Genomic DNA, 16,435 nt, shown 5'->3' on the forward strand with positions numbered 1-16,435 from the left:
GGATACAATTTTACATGGAAAGGATGGTATAATATAAAACTGTACCCTGTAAGCTTTACTTCTATTGCACTTTACTCAGGTGGTTTTTGATCCCTCTCTTTCACTTATTTATTCACTGTTCCCTCTCTTCTTCATTTGTTATGCTAATCACATGGCCAAATCAAAATAAGAGTCCAAACAAATGATTACTAACTGCTGAAGAAGCAACTTTCCTTTATAAGCACACGGTAGGTACAATTTCTTGATCAGTACAATTAACAGCATCACTTAATTAACTGAAAAGTTAAAGTAAAATATTTACCCAGTAAAGTCTGGAAAACAAAGGCTGCTGTTAGTAAAAAGCCCATTCTGTCACAGCTGGTTCAGCCCACTGCCTGCTTCTTAGCCTTGTCCTATTTTGTAATTTTTTGAGGAACCAACGCAGTTGCTTGGTGTATAAAAGGAAATGACACTGCTCTAAGGGTTGGAACAAATGACTCCCTCATGGTTTATGAGAAAAGGCAGGACAGTTTTGCCAAACATTCCCCCCCCCCGAGGATTGCCTATATATACCGTACACAGTACCGCAAACTGAGCTGCAGCTCTTCGTGTTAAAATGCGTTAACTACAAGTGGAAACAGAGGGAAAATCCAGTGAATAGTGCCGGGAAAGGCACTGCTGGAAGTTTTTAATTTTGGGAGAAGGTTTCCTATTGAAGACAGGCATTGATTGCCAACTTCCCGACCTTTAACAACAATGCCAACTTTGTTTGCCAAGAGACAAATTGTTAAAGGTCAGGAAGTCAGCTAGCAAAAGTGAAAAAGTGATGAAAAGAACAGTAATTTTAAACAAGAAAGAAGATGTGAAAAGTCTTCTTTAGGAGATGTTTTACTTTCAGAATGTTTGAGAGAAGGCAACCACAAGGGGAAGAAACCGGAGAAAATACCCCTTCTACAACTCTGGGAACCACTTATTCATAATAAGACAAAGTCCACTTTTATGCATCTGATGAAGTGAGCTGTAGCTCACGAAAGCTTATGCTCAAATAAATTGGTTAGTCTCTAAGGTGCCACAAGTACTCCTTTTCTTTTTGCGAGTACAGACTCACATGGCTGCTACTCTGAAAAAGGTAACTTACAGTTTAGTAAGCAGTCCTACAACAGATTCTCCAACGTCTACATTTCTTGATCTTCACCAGTGACCTTGACTTTTTCCTTCAAATACATTTTTAAGCATATTGGGATATGTAGGGGTTAAGCATATACCTGGGAAACTGCTGGTGTGCAGACATGGTTTTAGGGAGTAGAGGCATGGACAAGCACCGCTTCTGCACTTGGTAGACAAAGTACAGGCACCTTTCTGTGCTTGATAGATAACGTGCTACCCCTTTCCCTTCCCTTCTGCTTGTTAAGGATTGAAAAGCGCTGCAGCTGCATAAGAAATGTGGGGGAAATGTGTGTAAAGCAGTGTTATCTCCCCCTGCCTTCTTTTCCCAGCTACATAAACAATCTCGGAGTCATGGCCCCTTCCTCCCTTCTCTGCAAACTGCTGATTAAGGGAATTCCTGGCTGCAATTATTGCAAAGAAATATATCTTCAAGGTAAAAATGTCTGTAGAATATGCTTAATGCTGTAAACAGTAAACAGGGGCGGGGATAATTATATTCAGTATATAGTCATTAATATTCATTGTGTGGGCGTTCATATTACTCAATAAGAGTTTTGCGGGTGTTGTAGTAAATGTAGGTATTTACATATTAACTTAGATAAAAAGAGTGTGCTGTAACTAATTCAGTGCTTACTCGACAATTGGGTCGAGGGGAACAAGTACCACAATAAAGAAGCCCGTCTACTCCATCCGCCTCTGGGTAAGCCTGCTCATTCTCTAACAAAGCACACCCTGGAGAAACAAGTATGAATGCAGTCCCTGCCACAAAGAGCATAAATTTTATGCCACATAAGAAGTCAGAGGCACAAACAGACAAAAAAGGGGGTGGAAGGAGAGAGAAAGGACAAGGGGTTTGTGGATGAGTTCATGAGATTGCCGAGGTCTGTCAGGTGTGGACCTGTCTCCAGAGCTGTGTTCCAACTTCTGGGTTTTGTTTTTGGTTTCTCACATTTCCTGTTCCCTCATGAGAAATGGAAATGAATTGTGAGGAGTGGTCTGACCAAGGCGAAGGAGATAAGAGAAACAGCTGTGCAGAGGTCATTCCATGCATAGGAGGCTGCAGGGAAGAAGGCTCTGAGATGTGCATAAGAGAGGACAAAATGAGTATTGAGGCTGGTGGAGTAAGAGGGCGGGTGTCAGTATTTCCTCTAATTTTGTTATGTGCACCAATATGAAGGTGATGTGTGCCATGGCAGGTCCATGCTGGGAGAGAGGCATCTCTCCCCGCCACAGCTCTGAGCCCCTGCACGGGGCTTAATAGGCAGCTGCACGGCCAGGCAGCTTAGAGGGAATTTAGGTGTGTGTGTGGATGTAGAATGAGGAATGCAAAAAGAAACAATGTCAGAGATGTCAGAAGGGTGCTGCGTGATGTTTTTCTCCTCCTTTTGCTGTTGCCATCAGTTAAGGGCTGGGGCTAGAAAAGCTAGACTTTTAAACTAATAATTACCATATGCATAGAACCTTGCACAATCCAAATGGATCCCAAAGCATTCTACAAACTTCAGCTCAGACACAGTTCACACAGGCATAACTTCATCCGCCATTAGTGTAGAATGATAGCAGTTTAACAGTCTGCCACAACATGAAACTACTGTTAAGGAGAGGACGTGAATACTCACTGAACCGTAAATCAATAAAATAATCAGAAGCAAAAAAACTCCCCCTACCCCTAGCAGAGTTTTGACCCTGTAAAAGGAGAAGTGCCAGTAACTCCAGGAAGACCACTTGGGAATTTGCTATCGCTGTTGATTTTTATGTGGAAGATGCTTAGGTGGTACAGTGATGGATGGCAGTTTAAAAATCTGATATAGATAGAATGGGATCCTGCTATATGCAGTTGAACTGTAAAGGGAGGGGTGATTTAGGTAGGCGGAACTCAATGTTTCCTTATTGGAATTAGGCCAGCATAACAAGGTTAACACACCATGTTTTGCAAGGAATTCTATGGTATCCTTAAGGACCACAAGGGGCTCAGGACCTTAATTTTACATGTCTAAAAGAGAGTACCTCCAGCAGCACAGTGCCTCCTTACAAGTCTGAATCAGGGAAGAGTGTCACTTACTGAGTCAGCAGGGCCACTTCTTCCATCAACCTGTGTTTTCCTTGGAGGTCCTCCATTCAAGTACCCTGCTTTGCTTGCGACCTCTGAGAGAATTACAGCATGTGGCTGCAGATTTAATATGTTACTTCTGGTTTCATTTTAAAAGACTTCTGGAATTCAAACCCGCTTTTTAAGGTCAGGCTTGACAAAGCCCTGGCTGGGATGATTTAATTGGGGATTGGTCCTGCTTTGAGCAGGGGTTGGACTAGATGACCTCCTGAGGTCCCTTCCAACCCTGATATTCTATGATTCTATGATTCTGTTTCCTTGGGTTTAGTTTCTTGGCTTTGTGTAGGGCTTGTCTAAAACTATGGGTGCTATAGTAGCACAGCTCCACAGTGCTGTAGCTATGCCACTGTAGAGCTGTGTGACGTTCCCCTGGTGTTATCCGGACTGGTGATCTGCTAGGTCACTCCAGTCCTTGACTCTGGGAGTCAGCCTTACCCTGCTCTGCTGTGAGAACCCCCGCTCCTGGGCACAGCCTCTGGCATGTAAGCTGCTCCTTGGTTCATGTAACCGCATGACACTGGCCAATATCTCCGGTCCCAGACACAGCCCTAGGAATCTTCATCTTGCAGTGTCCAGTTATGCCCGCTGGACCCTGCAAGCTTATATGAGTTCATCAATTTAACAAAGAAATTGATATGTACCAGGCTTTGTTATCCCAAGGCAAGACTGACACGCTTCAAACCAAACGCACTGCTTCAGGTAGAATAAACAAACAGATTTATTAACTACAAAGATAGATTTTAAATGATTGTAAGTAATAGGCAAAAAGATTTGGTCAAATGAAATAAAAGCAAAATGCAGTCTAAGCTGATCTTAACACTTTCGGTGCCCTTACAAACTTATATGCTTCTCACCACAGGCTGGTTGGTGGCCCTTCAGCCAGGTTCTCCCGTTTGATCAGCGCTTCAGTCGCTTGGTGGTGATATCTGTAGATGTAGGTGGAAAAGAGAGGAAGAGCATGGCAAACGTCTCTCCCTTTTATCATATTCTTTCTTCCCTTTTGACTTTGCCCCCCCCCACTTCAGAGTCAGGTGAGCATTACCTCATCATAGTTCCAAACTGTTCTTTCTCATTTAAAATTGTTGTTCTTTTCATAACTTTAAAACTTTTTAAACAAGAAAGAAGAGGCAAAAAGTCTTCTTTAGGAGACTAAAGGATCTAGGTCTTCTCCATCTCTGATCCCTGCAATTCCTTTTCAGAATCTGCCGTGGATTTTCTCCATTGATGGTTTACACTGTAGATTTTATTTTGTGAGTGTTTCTTGAGCTACGTGCCAGAGAGAGAAACAGTAAAGAGACCCTCTGTCAGGAACTGACTGTACTAGGCTTCATTGTATAATGAGGAAGTTGCATGTTTTGTCTCAGTATTTAGCTAGAGCAGAAGACACCTGCTAGGTGGGGAAATAGTCTTTTCCAGGAATAGAAGCAAGCCAAAAAATTCACTCAATCTGAGAATGAAGTTTATACCATTTTCATCCCAGTCAGACAAATTCGTTAGGCCTGATGCTAAGTTACACTAAGGCCAGGTCTACGGTAAAAAGTTAGGTTGACCCAACTATGTTGCTCAGAGGTGTGAAAAATACACACCGCTGAGCGATGTAGTTAAGTTGAGCTGACCCTCGGTGTGAACAGTGCTAAGTAGAGGGAAGAGCTCTTTGGTTGACCTAGTTACCGCCTCTCATGGAGATGGATTAACTACAGCGAGGGGAGAACCCTTCCCATCACTGTAGTGAATGTCTACAAGGCTCTTTATATCACTTTGGCTTGAAATGGGTGGAGACGGCACCCCCTGGCAATTCCTACTCCACCGGTGGCTTCCCTGGCTGGTGTTGAGCTGTTGTAATGGTTCTGCACTGATACTGCTCCCGGACCTTGCTATAGGGAGCAGATAAGGGGTGTGTATAGAGCATACTGCATTATAGGTATTCTCTCCTTCCCAGGACCCATAGGAGGCCATGGGAACCAAGTATAAGTTAGAGCAGCCTCAGGACTGCTCTAACTCATACAAGGGGTTTGGCAGTTGTCTGGTCAGCCCCAGAGTACAGGGGCACTTTTGTCTCCCCACCATGCCTACTCCAAGTGCAGAAACAGAGTAATTTAAAATCAGGTCCACTCTTTGCATTTGTAATTTTCCATAAAATCATATTGTTGTTGGAGGTTTGTTGTTTTTTTCTTGACTCAGTCTTTGTTAACGTTGTTTCACAATTCAAGCTGGAGAAAATGGCTCAGAACGGCAGGTAAAATGAATCTCTTGCACAAATGGACCAACCAAAATGTTTTCACTCTCCACCTTCCAGATACTAGATGACCTCCTGAGGTCCCTTCCAACCCTGATATTCTATGATTCTATTATTCTATCCCTGGCATATCTTCATGTGAGCCAGTGGTCCAGTACTTAGAACATGCATCAGTAATCTTAGCTTATATCCTTATCCCTGTTGCCTTGACTGAATATAGGACCTTGGGAAAATCACCAACTCTCATTGGCTCAGTTTACCTATCAGTGAAATGGAGATCCTAATACCTCAATTCACAGGGTCTTTGAAGCTTTAATCTTTAATATCAATAAAAGACCTTTAAGATTTCCAATTAAAAGGTGCTAGAAGTGCTAGGTCATCCAGATGGGTGAGACACATGGGAAAAAATGTTTAAAAATTGTATCCTTCTAATATTTTATTCATCATTATCAATTTACCTGGTGTGTTTATGCTTCATGCCCACTTTGACACTGTATGGAATCTGGGAAACACTTTAGGATATTATGAATACTGATATTGTAAAATTGTAATGAGTTATCTTACACAGCGTATCTGGCATATCTGTGAAACTGTTATAATTTGCCAAATATGATAATCTTGTTTATATGTTTGTATCACCTTTGTATTGTGAGTTATAGGTATGTATGTATGTCTGTATTACAAAACTTGTGCTATGCTTCTGGGTGACACCCCCAGACAGTTTGGCATCAGCATTGCCTAGCCTGCTTGATGTCCCATTAAGGACCATCAGCTATACATTGAGAGAAGGCAAGGTGTACACCTCATGACTCAGCAAGTCATGCATGGGCATGCTTATGGACAGAAAAAGCTTTCAAGCCATGTGCTGGGCAGCTTGTGTTTGAAACAAAGGAAGCACAAGCCGCAAGGCAAAAAAATATAAAAGGCAGCTGCATCTTCACCATTTTGTTTTCATTCCTGCTTCTTACCCTGGGAGGAACTTTGCTACAAACTGAAGCTCTGAAAGGACTGAATGATCCATCCAAGCTGTGGATGTATTCCAGAGGGACTTTCAAGCCAGCAAACTCACCAATACGGCTAGGAACCTGATATATGGACTTTGAAGTCTTTGTATGTATATGACTGTTTTACCATTTAGCATCTCTCTTCTTGTTCTTTCTTTATAATAAACCTTTAGTTTTAGACAATAAAGGATTGGCTGGCAGCGTGGTATTTTGGGTAAGATCCAAACCTATACTGACCTGATGACATGGCTGACCCTTTGGGGTCAGAAGAACATTTTGTATATGTGATCAGAGTTTAAAATAACTTCTCACTCTACAGGACCTAGGTGATGATTGGGAACCAGAGAACTGGAATGCAATAAAGAGGGCTGTGTGATTTCTTTTTTTGCTTGATAACCAGTGTGGGGGATCAGAAGCGCAGTTTGTGACTGGTTGGGGTGTTTAACTTCAGTGTCACCCACCAGTCTTGGGAGTATTTACTCTCCATTTTGCAGCCTGCCCTGACCTTGACATTTCCAGTAAGGACTGCCCCAGGCAACATGGTCACACCCACTACTCTTACTACAGCATGTCCCATTAGTATTTTATGGTTTTACAAGTTACTCTGAAGCCAAGAACGAGCAGGGCTTCGTTTTCTGAACCTCTCCAGGACCTGTCTTGCTTCAGTTATAAAGCACAACCCGATGAAGCCGCAAAGATTTTGTTCATGAGACCCAAATGCCATTTTTAAAGTATATGTAAACTTTATATGAAGTCTGATGTGATTCAACCACACGTTGTTCTTACTACACAAAGTTCCAATGGAGAGACCATGGTATGGGCATCAAAGACATGTGGAGGACCCTTCGGCTCATTAGATAAGAATCAATCACTGTTCTTGAGAACAAAGGGGGTAGGCAGAGCAGCTAACGAACCATGATTAGTGAGTGCTTGATTCGCCAGTGGTGGTAGGTTTAATTTTAGGCTGATGATGTGAGGAGATGGATGTGTAGATGATGTTGTCGAGCACCCTTTGCTTTAGGAAGCTGAACGTCATATCCCAGCTCCACGGTATACATCTGATGAAGTGAGCTGTAGCTCACGAAAGCTCATGCTCAAATAAATTGGTTAGTCTCTAAGGTGCCACAAGTACTCCTTTTCTTTTTGCGAATACAGACTAACACGGCTGTTACTCTGAAACCAGCTTTAATAGAGGGAAACAAAACTTAAAGGAAAGGAGTACTTGTGGCACCTTAGAGACTAGCCAATTTATTTGAGCATAAGCTTTCGTGAGCTACAGCTCAAAGGGAAATTGAAGATTGGATGGATGAGTAAATGAGACTATTCTAAATTAACAATGAATCAAGCCTAAGTGGATTACATTACAACATTCCTAAGGAAGTAGCTGAGGAAAGACATTGTTTGGTGATTTAGATAATAATAGGGGACAAGAGGTGGGCTTTGTTAGTTACCACAGTATAACGTTATGTGTAGGAAGGAAGCCTGAAGAATTTCCCCCATCTGAACTATCTCTCTCTGTTTCTGAAACTAGACTTCCGCTTCTCGTTAGCTTGCTTCTCTCAAAACTGTTGTGTTATTGTTTCCTAAGGGTGAGGCAGATCATTGAAATGCAGTTTGATGGTCTTTCCAGAGGCGTCTTTAAAAACCAAGATCCTGTATGCATCAAACTGCAGGAAATTGTGGTACTTTCCATAAGAATAGGGGTTTACCACAGTGTCTGATTAAAGTTTTGCTTTCCTTAACTCTTTTATAACAAGTACTTGCTTGGATGCTGTGTCCTCCATCCAGATGAGGCTGTATTTCAGTAGTACTATGTGTGCAAATCTGCAAGAAATGATTAGATTCTTTGGGATGAAAGGTGCTATTTTTTACTAATTATAAAAATAACTTTCCAACTCAGAAATGTCATTTTCTATCATCTCACTTATATATTGTGACAAAGTTCCTCTTCTACCTTGGTGGGTCTTGCGCTTATTGGCGGATTGGCTCACCTCGGAGCTTCACGGCAGCCCTCAGTTTGGCCGTTTTCATGAATCCACAGTCCAGGTCAGCTCCTCCTGTGTCTGATCAGGAGTTGGGAGGTTTGGGGGGAATCTGGGCCCGCCCTCTACTCTGGGTTCCAGCCCAGGGCCCTGTGGAATGCAGCTGTGTAGAGTGCCTTCTGGAACAGCTGTGTGACAGCTACAACTCCCTGGGCTACTTCCCCATGGCCTCCTCCTAACACCTTCTTTATTTTCACCATAGGACCTTCCTCCTGGTCTCTGATAATGCCTGTACTCCTGAGTCCTCCAACAGTACACATTCTCACTCTCAGCTCCTAGTGCCTCTTGCTCCCAGCTCCTCACACACGCACCACAAACTGAAGTGAGCTCCTTTTTAAACCTAGGTGCCCTGATTAGCCTGCCTTAATTGATTCTAGCAGCTTCTTGATTAGCTGCAGGTGTTCTAATCAGCCTCTGTCTTAATTGTTTCCAGAAAGTTCCTGATTGTTCTGGAACCTTCCCTGTTACCTTACCCAGAGAAAAGGGACCTACTTAACCTGGGGCTAATATATCTGCCTGCTATCACTCTCCTGTAGCCATCTGGCCCGACCTTGTCACAATATGTATGGCTGCCATTGTCATTTTCAAACTAGGACTACAACATGCTGTTTACCTTGGGCCCACAATTTCAAGAGCTTTGTTCGGCTTTTCCAATTTTTTCTGTATTTTTCCATCAGCTCTACCTGTGAGTTGCTACTGGCAGCTTCCTGTCCCAATGCCATTTTGGAGCCCGCTAGCGAATGGATACTGCAACTTCCCTACTGCACACATAACTCAACCTCTCCTTCATATGGGCCTGACCAGGTGGCCAGACTAGTGTCATTTCCAGACCTGTTTGGAACAGTTGGAGGATAGATTGCTCTCTGGCTAGGAGGGGTGTGATTCTCTTCCCCATGGCAGAGACTTTTTCTTCTGTCTGTAATGCTGAGCATCCTTCTGTCTATTCTCACTTAGGAGGCAACTACCACAATGTTCTGATACAGCCAAAATGAGAGGATTTATGGCCAAATCACCAAGACAGGTGTGACACTTCTGTTTGTCACATCCATGTCCAGGAGAGTATTTAAAAACTGCACCTTCAGACCACTTCTTTCACTCCCTAACCCCCTCCCCTCCCCCCCATTTGTCCCATTCAGTTATCCAGAATTGCCACACTCTTGTGTGGGGGTGAAGAGGTGTGGATCCTCCTTCGTAACAATGTGCCTGCAGGGCACCTAAACAAATTACAGATTTTCTCCCCCACTGGCAGCAGGGGCGGGGGTGGATATTGGGCTGACCAATGAGTTGCAGAGTTTACTGGAACCAGCTACCCCATGTAGTTGATTGTTTTGCTAGTGTTCTCTATTTTTGTCCTCTTTCAGCAAAAATTGGTGACCTTAACTTTCAGGTCAAAGGCACATTCTGGGTTTCCCCTAGAGAGGCTGAGGCAAATAAAGTGGTGTTTACCAGAGAAGGAAATGTTACCAGGGCAAAAGAGAATTCCTAGCTGTTCTATAGGACTAGAGCCTGGGGTTCCACAAAATAGACCTTGCCCCACATCAACAGTTCTAGGGAATACAAAGAAACTCCACCATAAATGGAAGCCAGAATTTTTCTTTCACTACCCACAATTTACTGCAGGAACAGTGTAGCATCTACTGTGCAAGTACAGAGACCTTTCTTTAGTCCACCAGCTATATTCAACTGCCTGTTGTGTGGAGGTGAGTATCCTTGTGATGATATATATAGCTTATGAATTCTGATTGTGTTATGAAGTTATTGTGGAATTGTTTATTAGGGACTGTCTGTGTGAGGAATTCACCATTTACTGATGGGGGATGTAGCACGTCTCTGCCAGACCAGGGACAATAGATGATTGTTAACCCTTAATGGTCACCTGTTCAGGATATCTTTGGACAATGGGTTGGCTGAAGATGGGAGAAGCTAGTTTCTCCAACATCTCTGCAGGGTGAGGGAATGGAAAGCTCCAACCAGTAGAATAAAGAAGCCAGGTGTTGGGAGTGGGGCATATAAACCTGAGGGACTCACAGGAAGCTTTGGACAGGAGCATGCTTTTATAGCAGGGTTGGCTGTTAAATGCAGGACTAGCCAAGGTTAGAGAAAGCTAGCTGACCTAGAGAGGGGAAGAGGGTCCAAGTTTCTGAAGAGAAGCCACGAGCTGCACGAGAAGGATCCTGGACACCCCAGAGGATTCTGCCCACGCCCAAAGAACTCTCCAGAGTGGTGAGGAAACAGGCAGGGCAATGCATATAGGTGTGTTTATTATTTTGTCTAGATCTGTGTCTCTCTTGTGCTAAGTAAAGAGCAATTGTGTTTAGAATCCTGTGCAAAGTCTGTGTGTCTGTTTGCTTTCACTGTCGTAAGCCCCCGAAATAAGTCCAGAGTACCCACAAGGTGGAATTCTGGGAAGAGGTGTGTGTTAGTCCCAGGGGGCAAACAGTTAGACTGCCGGGTCTCAGCTATCAGAAGGGGGTGCTAGACAGACTCTCTGTGCTCCCAATGTGTGCCTGGACTTGTTCAGACTCAGGAGACTTGAAGAGCACACGTGGCCCATTGAGATGGGTCCGAAACACAAGAGCCTGGTGAGCATCCAGCCAATGGGAACTCTACCAGGTTGCGTATAAGTGACCATCGTAACTTGTCCAAACCGGATAAAGGATAACAAAAGACCAGCTTTGCCTGTAATATAAAGTTGTTGATAAAAGTAAGAAAAAGCTGGAGACAGAAAGACTGGTGTAAACAGGATGAGCCTGCGTCTCATTTACACCAAGGCCCCTTTATACTATTCAGGCATAAAATACATTTACATCCCCTTTAAGGCCTCCTTACGCTGCCAGCGGGGAGCAAAGGGACCTTAGTGTAAATGAGAAGCAAACTCGAAGGAGAGACAGCAAGGTTACTGGTAAGGTTACATGTTGACATAACAATGAGAAGAAATGGGAGGAAATAGTTACAATCAAACTCACCAGAAATGTGTTTTATTTGACTAATTTTGATGGGACGAGGTTGACAGACTCCTCTGGATGATGCTTATCTGGGGGTCACCAAAACAGCCAGCTGGATAGCTACCTATTTTGTTTTCCACTGCCCCTACCATCTGCTGAGGCCCTGGAATCCATTATCACACCCTTAGGCCTTCATTATGCTAATACCAAAAGTTGTCCTGATGAGACCGAGTCAAGAGACAGGGAACCAGATGATATCCCCTGTGACAATCACCACCTCCATTTGCTTTGACTAATTCCTGAACACCTCGGATGTGAACCTGAATTCCTTGCTATTATTCCCACCTTGGTGTGCACCATTGATCACATTGCTAAATTATAAACGGAAATGCAAAAAAGTCTGAGGTGATAGCTGCCTTTCTACATACTGAAAAGGCCTGTGACAAGATATGGAGGGAAAGCTTATTGTACAAAGTAGGTGCAGTAGGGATGAGGGAAATAAGGTATGAGTGGATTAGACAATTTTTGAATAAAAAGCGTGTGTAGGTCAGAGTTGGGAAAGTTGTATTGAATACATACATTATTAAAAATGGTGCACCACAGGGAAGTGTTATCAGCCCAACATTATTTAATATTATGATAAATGATCTCTCAAAACAAAGAAATGCCAGGTAGGTGTCACTTTGTTTGCAGATGATTGTGCTCTGTGTGTGAGGAGCAGAAATATTGTGGTGGCATAAAAGAGAATCAGCAAAGCATCATGAGAGACCTCAGACTGAGGAAATGCCTGGGGTTTCAAGTTCTCCATTGCTAAAACCAGAGGACTGATCTTTACGACGAGGAAAGTTACAAAGGAAGGTAAACTCTGTGTAAATGGAGAACAAATAGATAAATCAAATTCTTAGGGGTAGTATATGATACTAAACTACTTTGGAAAGACCATATAAACAATGTTAAAGATAAATGTACAGGAAGGATTAACCTGCTTAAAAGTCTTGTTGGGTTTAATTAGGAGGCAGATAAGAAAGCAGAGCTGATGGTATACAGACCCTTAATAGACCAGTTATTGACTATGGCTGCTAAGCTTTCGGGTCAGCATCAAAATCAGAACTTAAAAAATTAGATTTAATATAAGCCCGAGCACTATAAATTGCGTGCAGTGCATTTATTACAATACTTATATGCTCACTACAGATAGTTTCTAGTAAAATGCCAGTTACACTATGAATAAAACTACTAAGCTACAGTTAATAGGAACCACAGTGATGAAAGCACCAAACAAATATATGAGGATCGTTGGTAATTTGATAGGCAAACTATAGCACATGTTGTGAGACCTCTACATGCTGTTCAAGTACATGTGGATGCAGGAGCTGAACGACAAGGAAAAACTGAACAAAGTCACATAACTTTTAGACATGGGAAGATTAGCTACGGATGGCAAGTTGCGTGACTAAACATGGATTTAGATTTACTTTATAAACTTCAGGGTATAAAAAAGACAGTAGGTATTAAAAATGAAGTGTACCAATATATAGATGAAAAGTGGAGTTGGTTTTGTCAAATGTATGCAGATGGGTTGAAAAAAGAAAAACACAGGAAGAGTGAGGATGGCATATTGTAGACCAGAATTGGGAATTAGTACATCTAAAAGAGTATCTCATTATGTAGCTGTCATGACAGCCAAACTAGTAGCAACAATGTTAGTGTTAAACTGATTCTGAGATATACGCCCAGCAGCAGCGGTCATTTTCTAAAATTCAATCTCTGGTCTTAACGGTGATAAAAAAAAAGGTGTCTCAGTAGGTAGAAGTGATTTAATCAGTGAAATTATATTTCTAATAACAGAATTAGTGCAGATGGGGATACATGTAGCATTAGTTTGGATCCCAGTGCATCTTGGGATAACGGGGAACAAAATGGCGGCCAAAGCAGTGAAAAATGCTGTAAGAAATGGAAGGATTGACATAGTAGCAATATTCTTGAGTAAACAGGAATTCAAAAGCCAATACAGACAAATTTAAAAGAGGAATGGCAAAAAAACTGGATTCATGAAAAAAGAGGAAGATGATTTTTTTTGACTTGTGCCCTAGAGTTAAGGATGATGACATACTTCAGGGCCTGAAGTGCTTTTGTTTTGAGTATTAACTGGCCATTGTGCCCTAAACAAAATTCTTATTCAAATAAATGACACAAAGATGAACTAACTTCACTCTGTACGGTGGAAGAATCAATTGATCACCTTTTACGGGTGTGTCAGGGTTTTCAGAAAGACAGGGAAAAGTTTGTTGAGGAATTCGAAAGTCTTAGATAAAAAACCCACCATTATGTTGTTTAGTAAAAGTATCAGGAAATGGAATATTACTAAAAAGGTGCTGTTACATTCTGGGAAAGACACGGGCAGAGCGAGAGGCTATAAACCGCTAAGTATGGAGGAATTACAGCGGGAGGTGGCTTGACTATTCTGCTTCGCCATAAAAAGAGAAAAAGAAAGAGGCTGCAATGAAAGTAGTCTGCAGTAACTCCCTGGAAGAAGGGAGTTTGGGCTGGTAAACTCAGAGGGATGCGGAGGCCAGAAGATAAGAGCAGGGAAGTAGGACAGAGTCCAGGGGAAACAGCAAAGGGGTCTGGGTGCAAGCAGATATAGGGTCCCTGGATTGGAACCTGGAGTAATGGGGAGGTGGGCCTGGGTTGCCCTACCCGCCACTGGGGAAGTGGCACAGTCTGGGCTGTGGACCAGAAGACTGCCTGAGACAGATCATCCAGTGGGACTTCAATACCCAGAAGGGGAGGACTATGGTGACCTGGCTGGAGGGTTGAGTCATGAAGGAGTACCTGAAGTTCCAGAGAGAGAGAGAGGAGCCATGCTGTGAGGAAAAGGGCATTGTACCTGGAAGGAGTCTATCCCCTAGGCAGCCAGGAGGAGGCGCCCTAGCGGTGCGGGAAGCCCATTGCACTATAAACAATGCTTTTAGCCCAATTCCGGTTCAATCTTGCCAGCTTTCAGAGTGTGCTATGCCTGTGATTTTCCCAACAGCTAGTTTGCAAGAAAGAAAGAAAGACCCAGACAGAAGTTGGATTTTCTGTTCTTTATTTTCTCTGTGTGTGTATGTATCTGTGTGTGTGTGTGTATTCCTCCCCCAGCTCCCCATCCATCATCCCATCACCCGAGCCCCCACTGCCTCTCCCTCCAACCCCTCATCCAGGGCTTAAAGTGTCCTGGGGCTTGCTGAGAAAAGTGATATTAATAAACATGCAACTATCCGGGGGTAGCTGTGTTAGTCTGTATCCGCAAAAACAACAAGGAGTCCGGTGGCACCTTAAAGACTAACAGATTTATTTGGGCATAAGCTTTTGTTGGTAAAAACCCCACTTCTTCAGATGCATGGAGTGAAAATTACAGATGCAGGCATTAGTATACTGACACATGAAGAGAAGGGAGTTACCTCACAAGTGGAGAAATATCACCATTCACAGCATTATTGAGTCAGCAGAAGGATCATCTTACATAAATAAATTACAATGATTTGTATTTGTATATGTGCATATTTATTTGTTTTTCCTAAAGTTAATTAAGTATTCTAGGAAAAAGTGTCCGTGCGGCCACCAGTGAGAGTTGGTGGTCACACTTTGAGACTACCAAAAAATTTGTTGTGAGAACCCCTATTGACTTTTTCTCAAGAACAGTTTCTACCACATTTAATACCATTAAAAAACCCCCATTAAACAAGGCATTTTCCCCCATGAAACACTCTGTATAACAGGAAAAGGAATAAGAACAATTGGTAAAATAGGTTTTCACTTAACTCTTCGAGCTTCAAATGCTTTAATTGTATTCTATGTGTTAATAAACAGTCTTTGTGTTGGTTATAATGGGAGTCACCAGCGATATTTTGTCACAAAACCGTGGACCATAATTCATTGTTAACATTCCCTTCCCCGTTGCGCCCATGAAGCCACTCCCTGCTTTTCATTACAACATGCCTCTTCGATAAATACAACGCTTCAGTCCCCAGACCTGTCAAACTAGCAGGGCGCTAAAACCCTAGCAGGATGCCTTACAGGCTTTTCCTTTTTTCAGACTGAGGCCAGTTCTAAAGAGAAAACTCTGGTCCTGATTCCGATGTACATCAAGGGCCCTGTTCAGCCCTGTTGCAATGCGAAAGAGCTTTATGGAGAGCAGTGTAAAATGGTCTCAGTGTAACTGGGGAAAAGAGGATCTGCCTCTTCACCACTAGGTGGCAGTGGAGCACCACACATCCCCACGGCTTTTGAAACTATGTTTGGGTGCTAGGATCTAGATGCATCCGATGAAGTGAGCTGTAGCTCACGAAAGCTTATGCTCAGATAAATTTGTTAGTCTCTAAGGTGCCACAAGTACTCCTTTTCTTTTTAGTATCTAGTTATTCTTTCACTTAGCCTATGATTTGCCATGATGCGTACCTTCATCCAGCCAAACCACATTCGGACAGCTAGAAAGGATGGACATGCAGGGCTTCAGTCTCACTGTATGTTGAAGGCAGCCACTTAGCAAAAATTAGATCTAAAAATCTTTATCTACATGGAAATTGGCCAGATTTTGCCCATACATTTTTTTGGGGGTAGGAATGTTCCAAAATTTATTTGTAATATGTATGGGGTAGAGATGGGGGGAGACAGAGATAACTCTCTCCCCCACTATAAACAGTCTGTTTCCTGGTTCTGCACATTTAATAACTGTCCAAACAGGGAACCAACTTCACTCCTCTCTCTCTGTTTGTATTTTCATTTGCTAAAACAGTTACAAAAGTGATCAAATGTTTCAGAAGTTTGAGTGGGCTGCTGTACAGTCACATCACCGAATAATACCAGCCATGTCACCATCATAGCAATGGAACTAAGATTTAGAAGTAACTAAAAAAAAATACAAATGCAAAAAATGTAACTTCTTTTTTTAATGATGATAATAATTG

This window comes from Caretta caretta, chromosome 24 (genome assembly GCF_965140235.1).
Source record: "Caretta caretta isolate rCarCar2 chromosome 24, rCarCar1.hap1, whole genome shotgun sequence".
Classification (NCBI taxonomy): Eukaryota; Metazoa; Chordata; order Testudines; family Cheloniidae; genus Caretta; species Caretta caretta.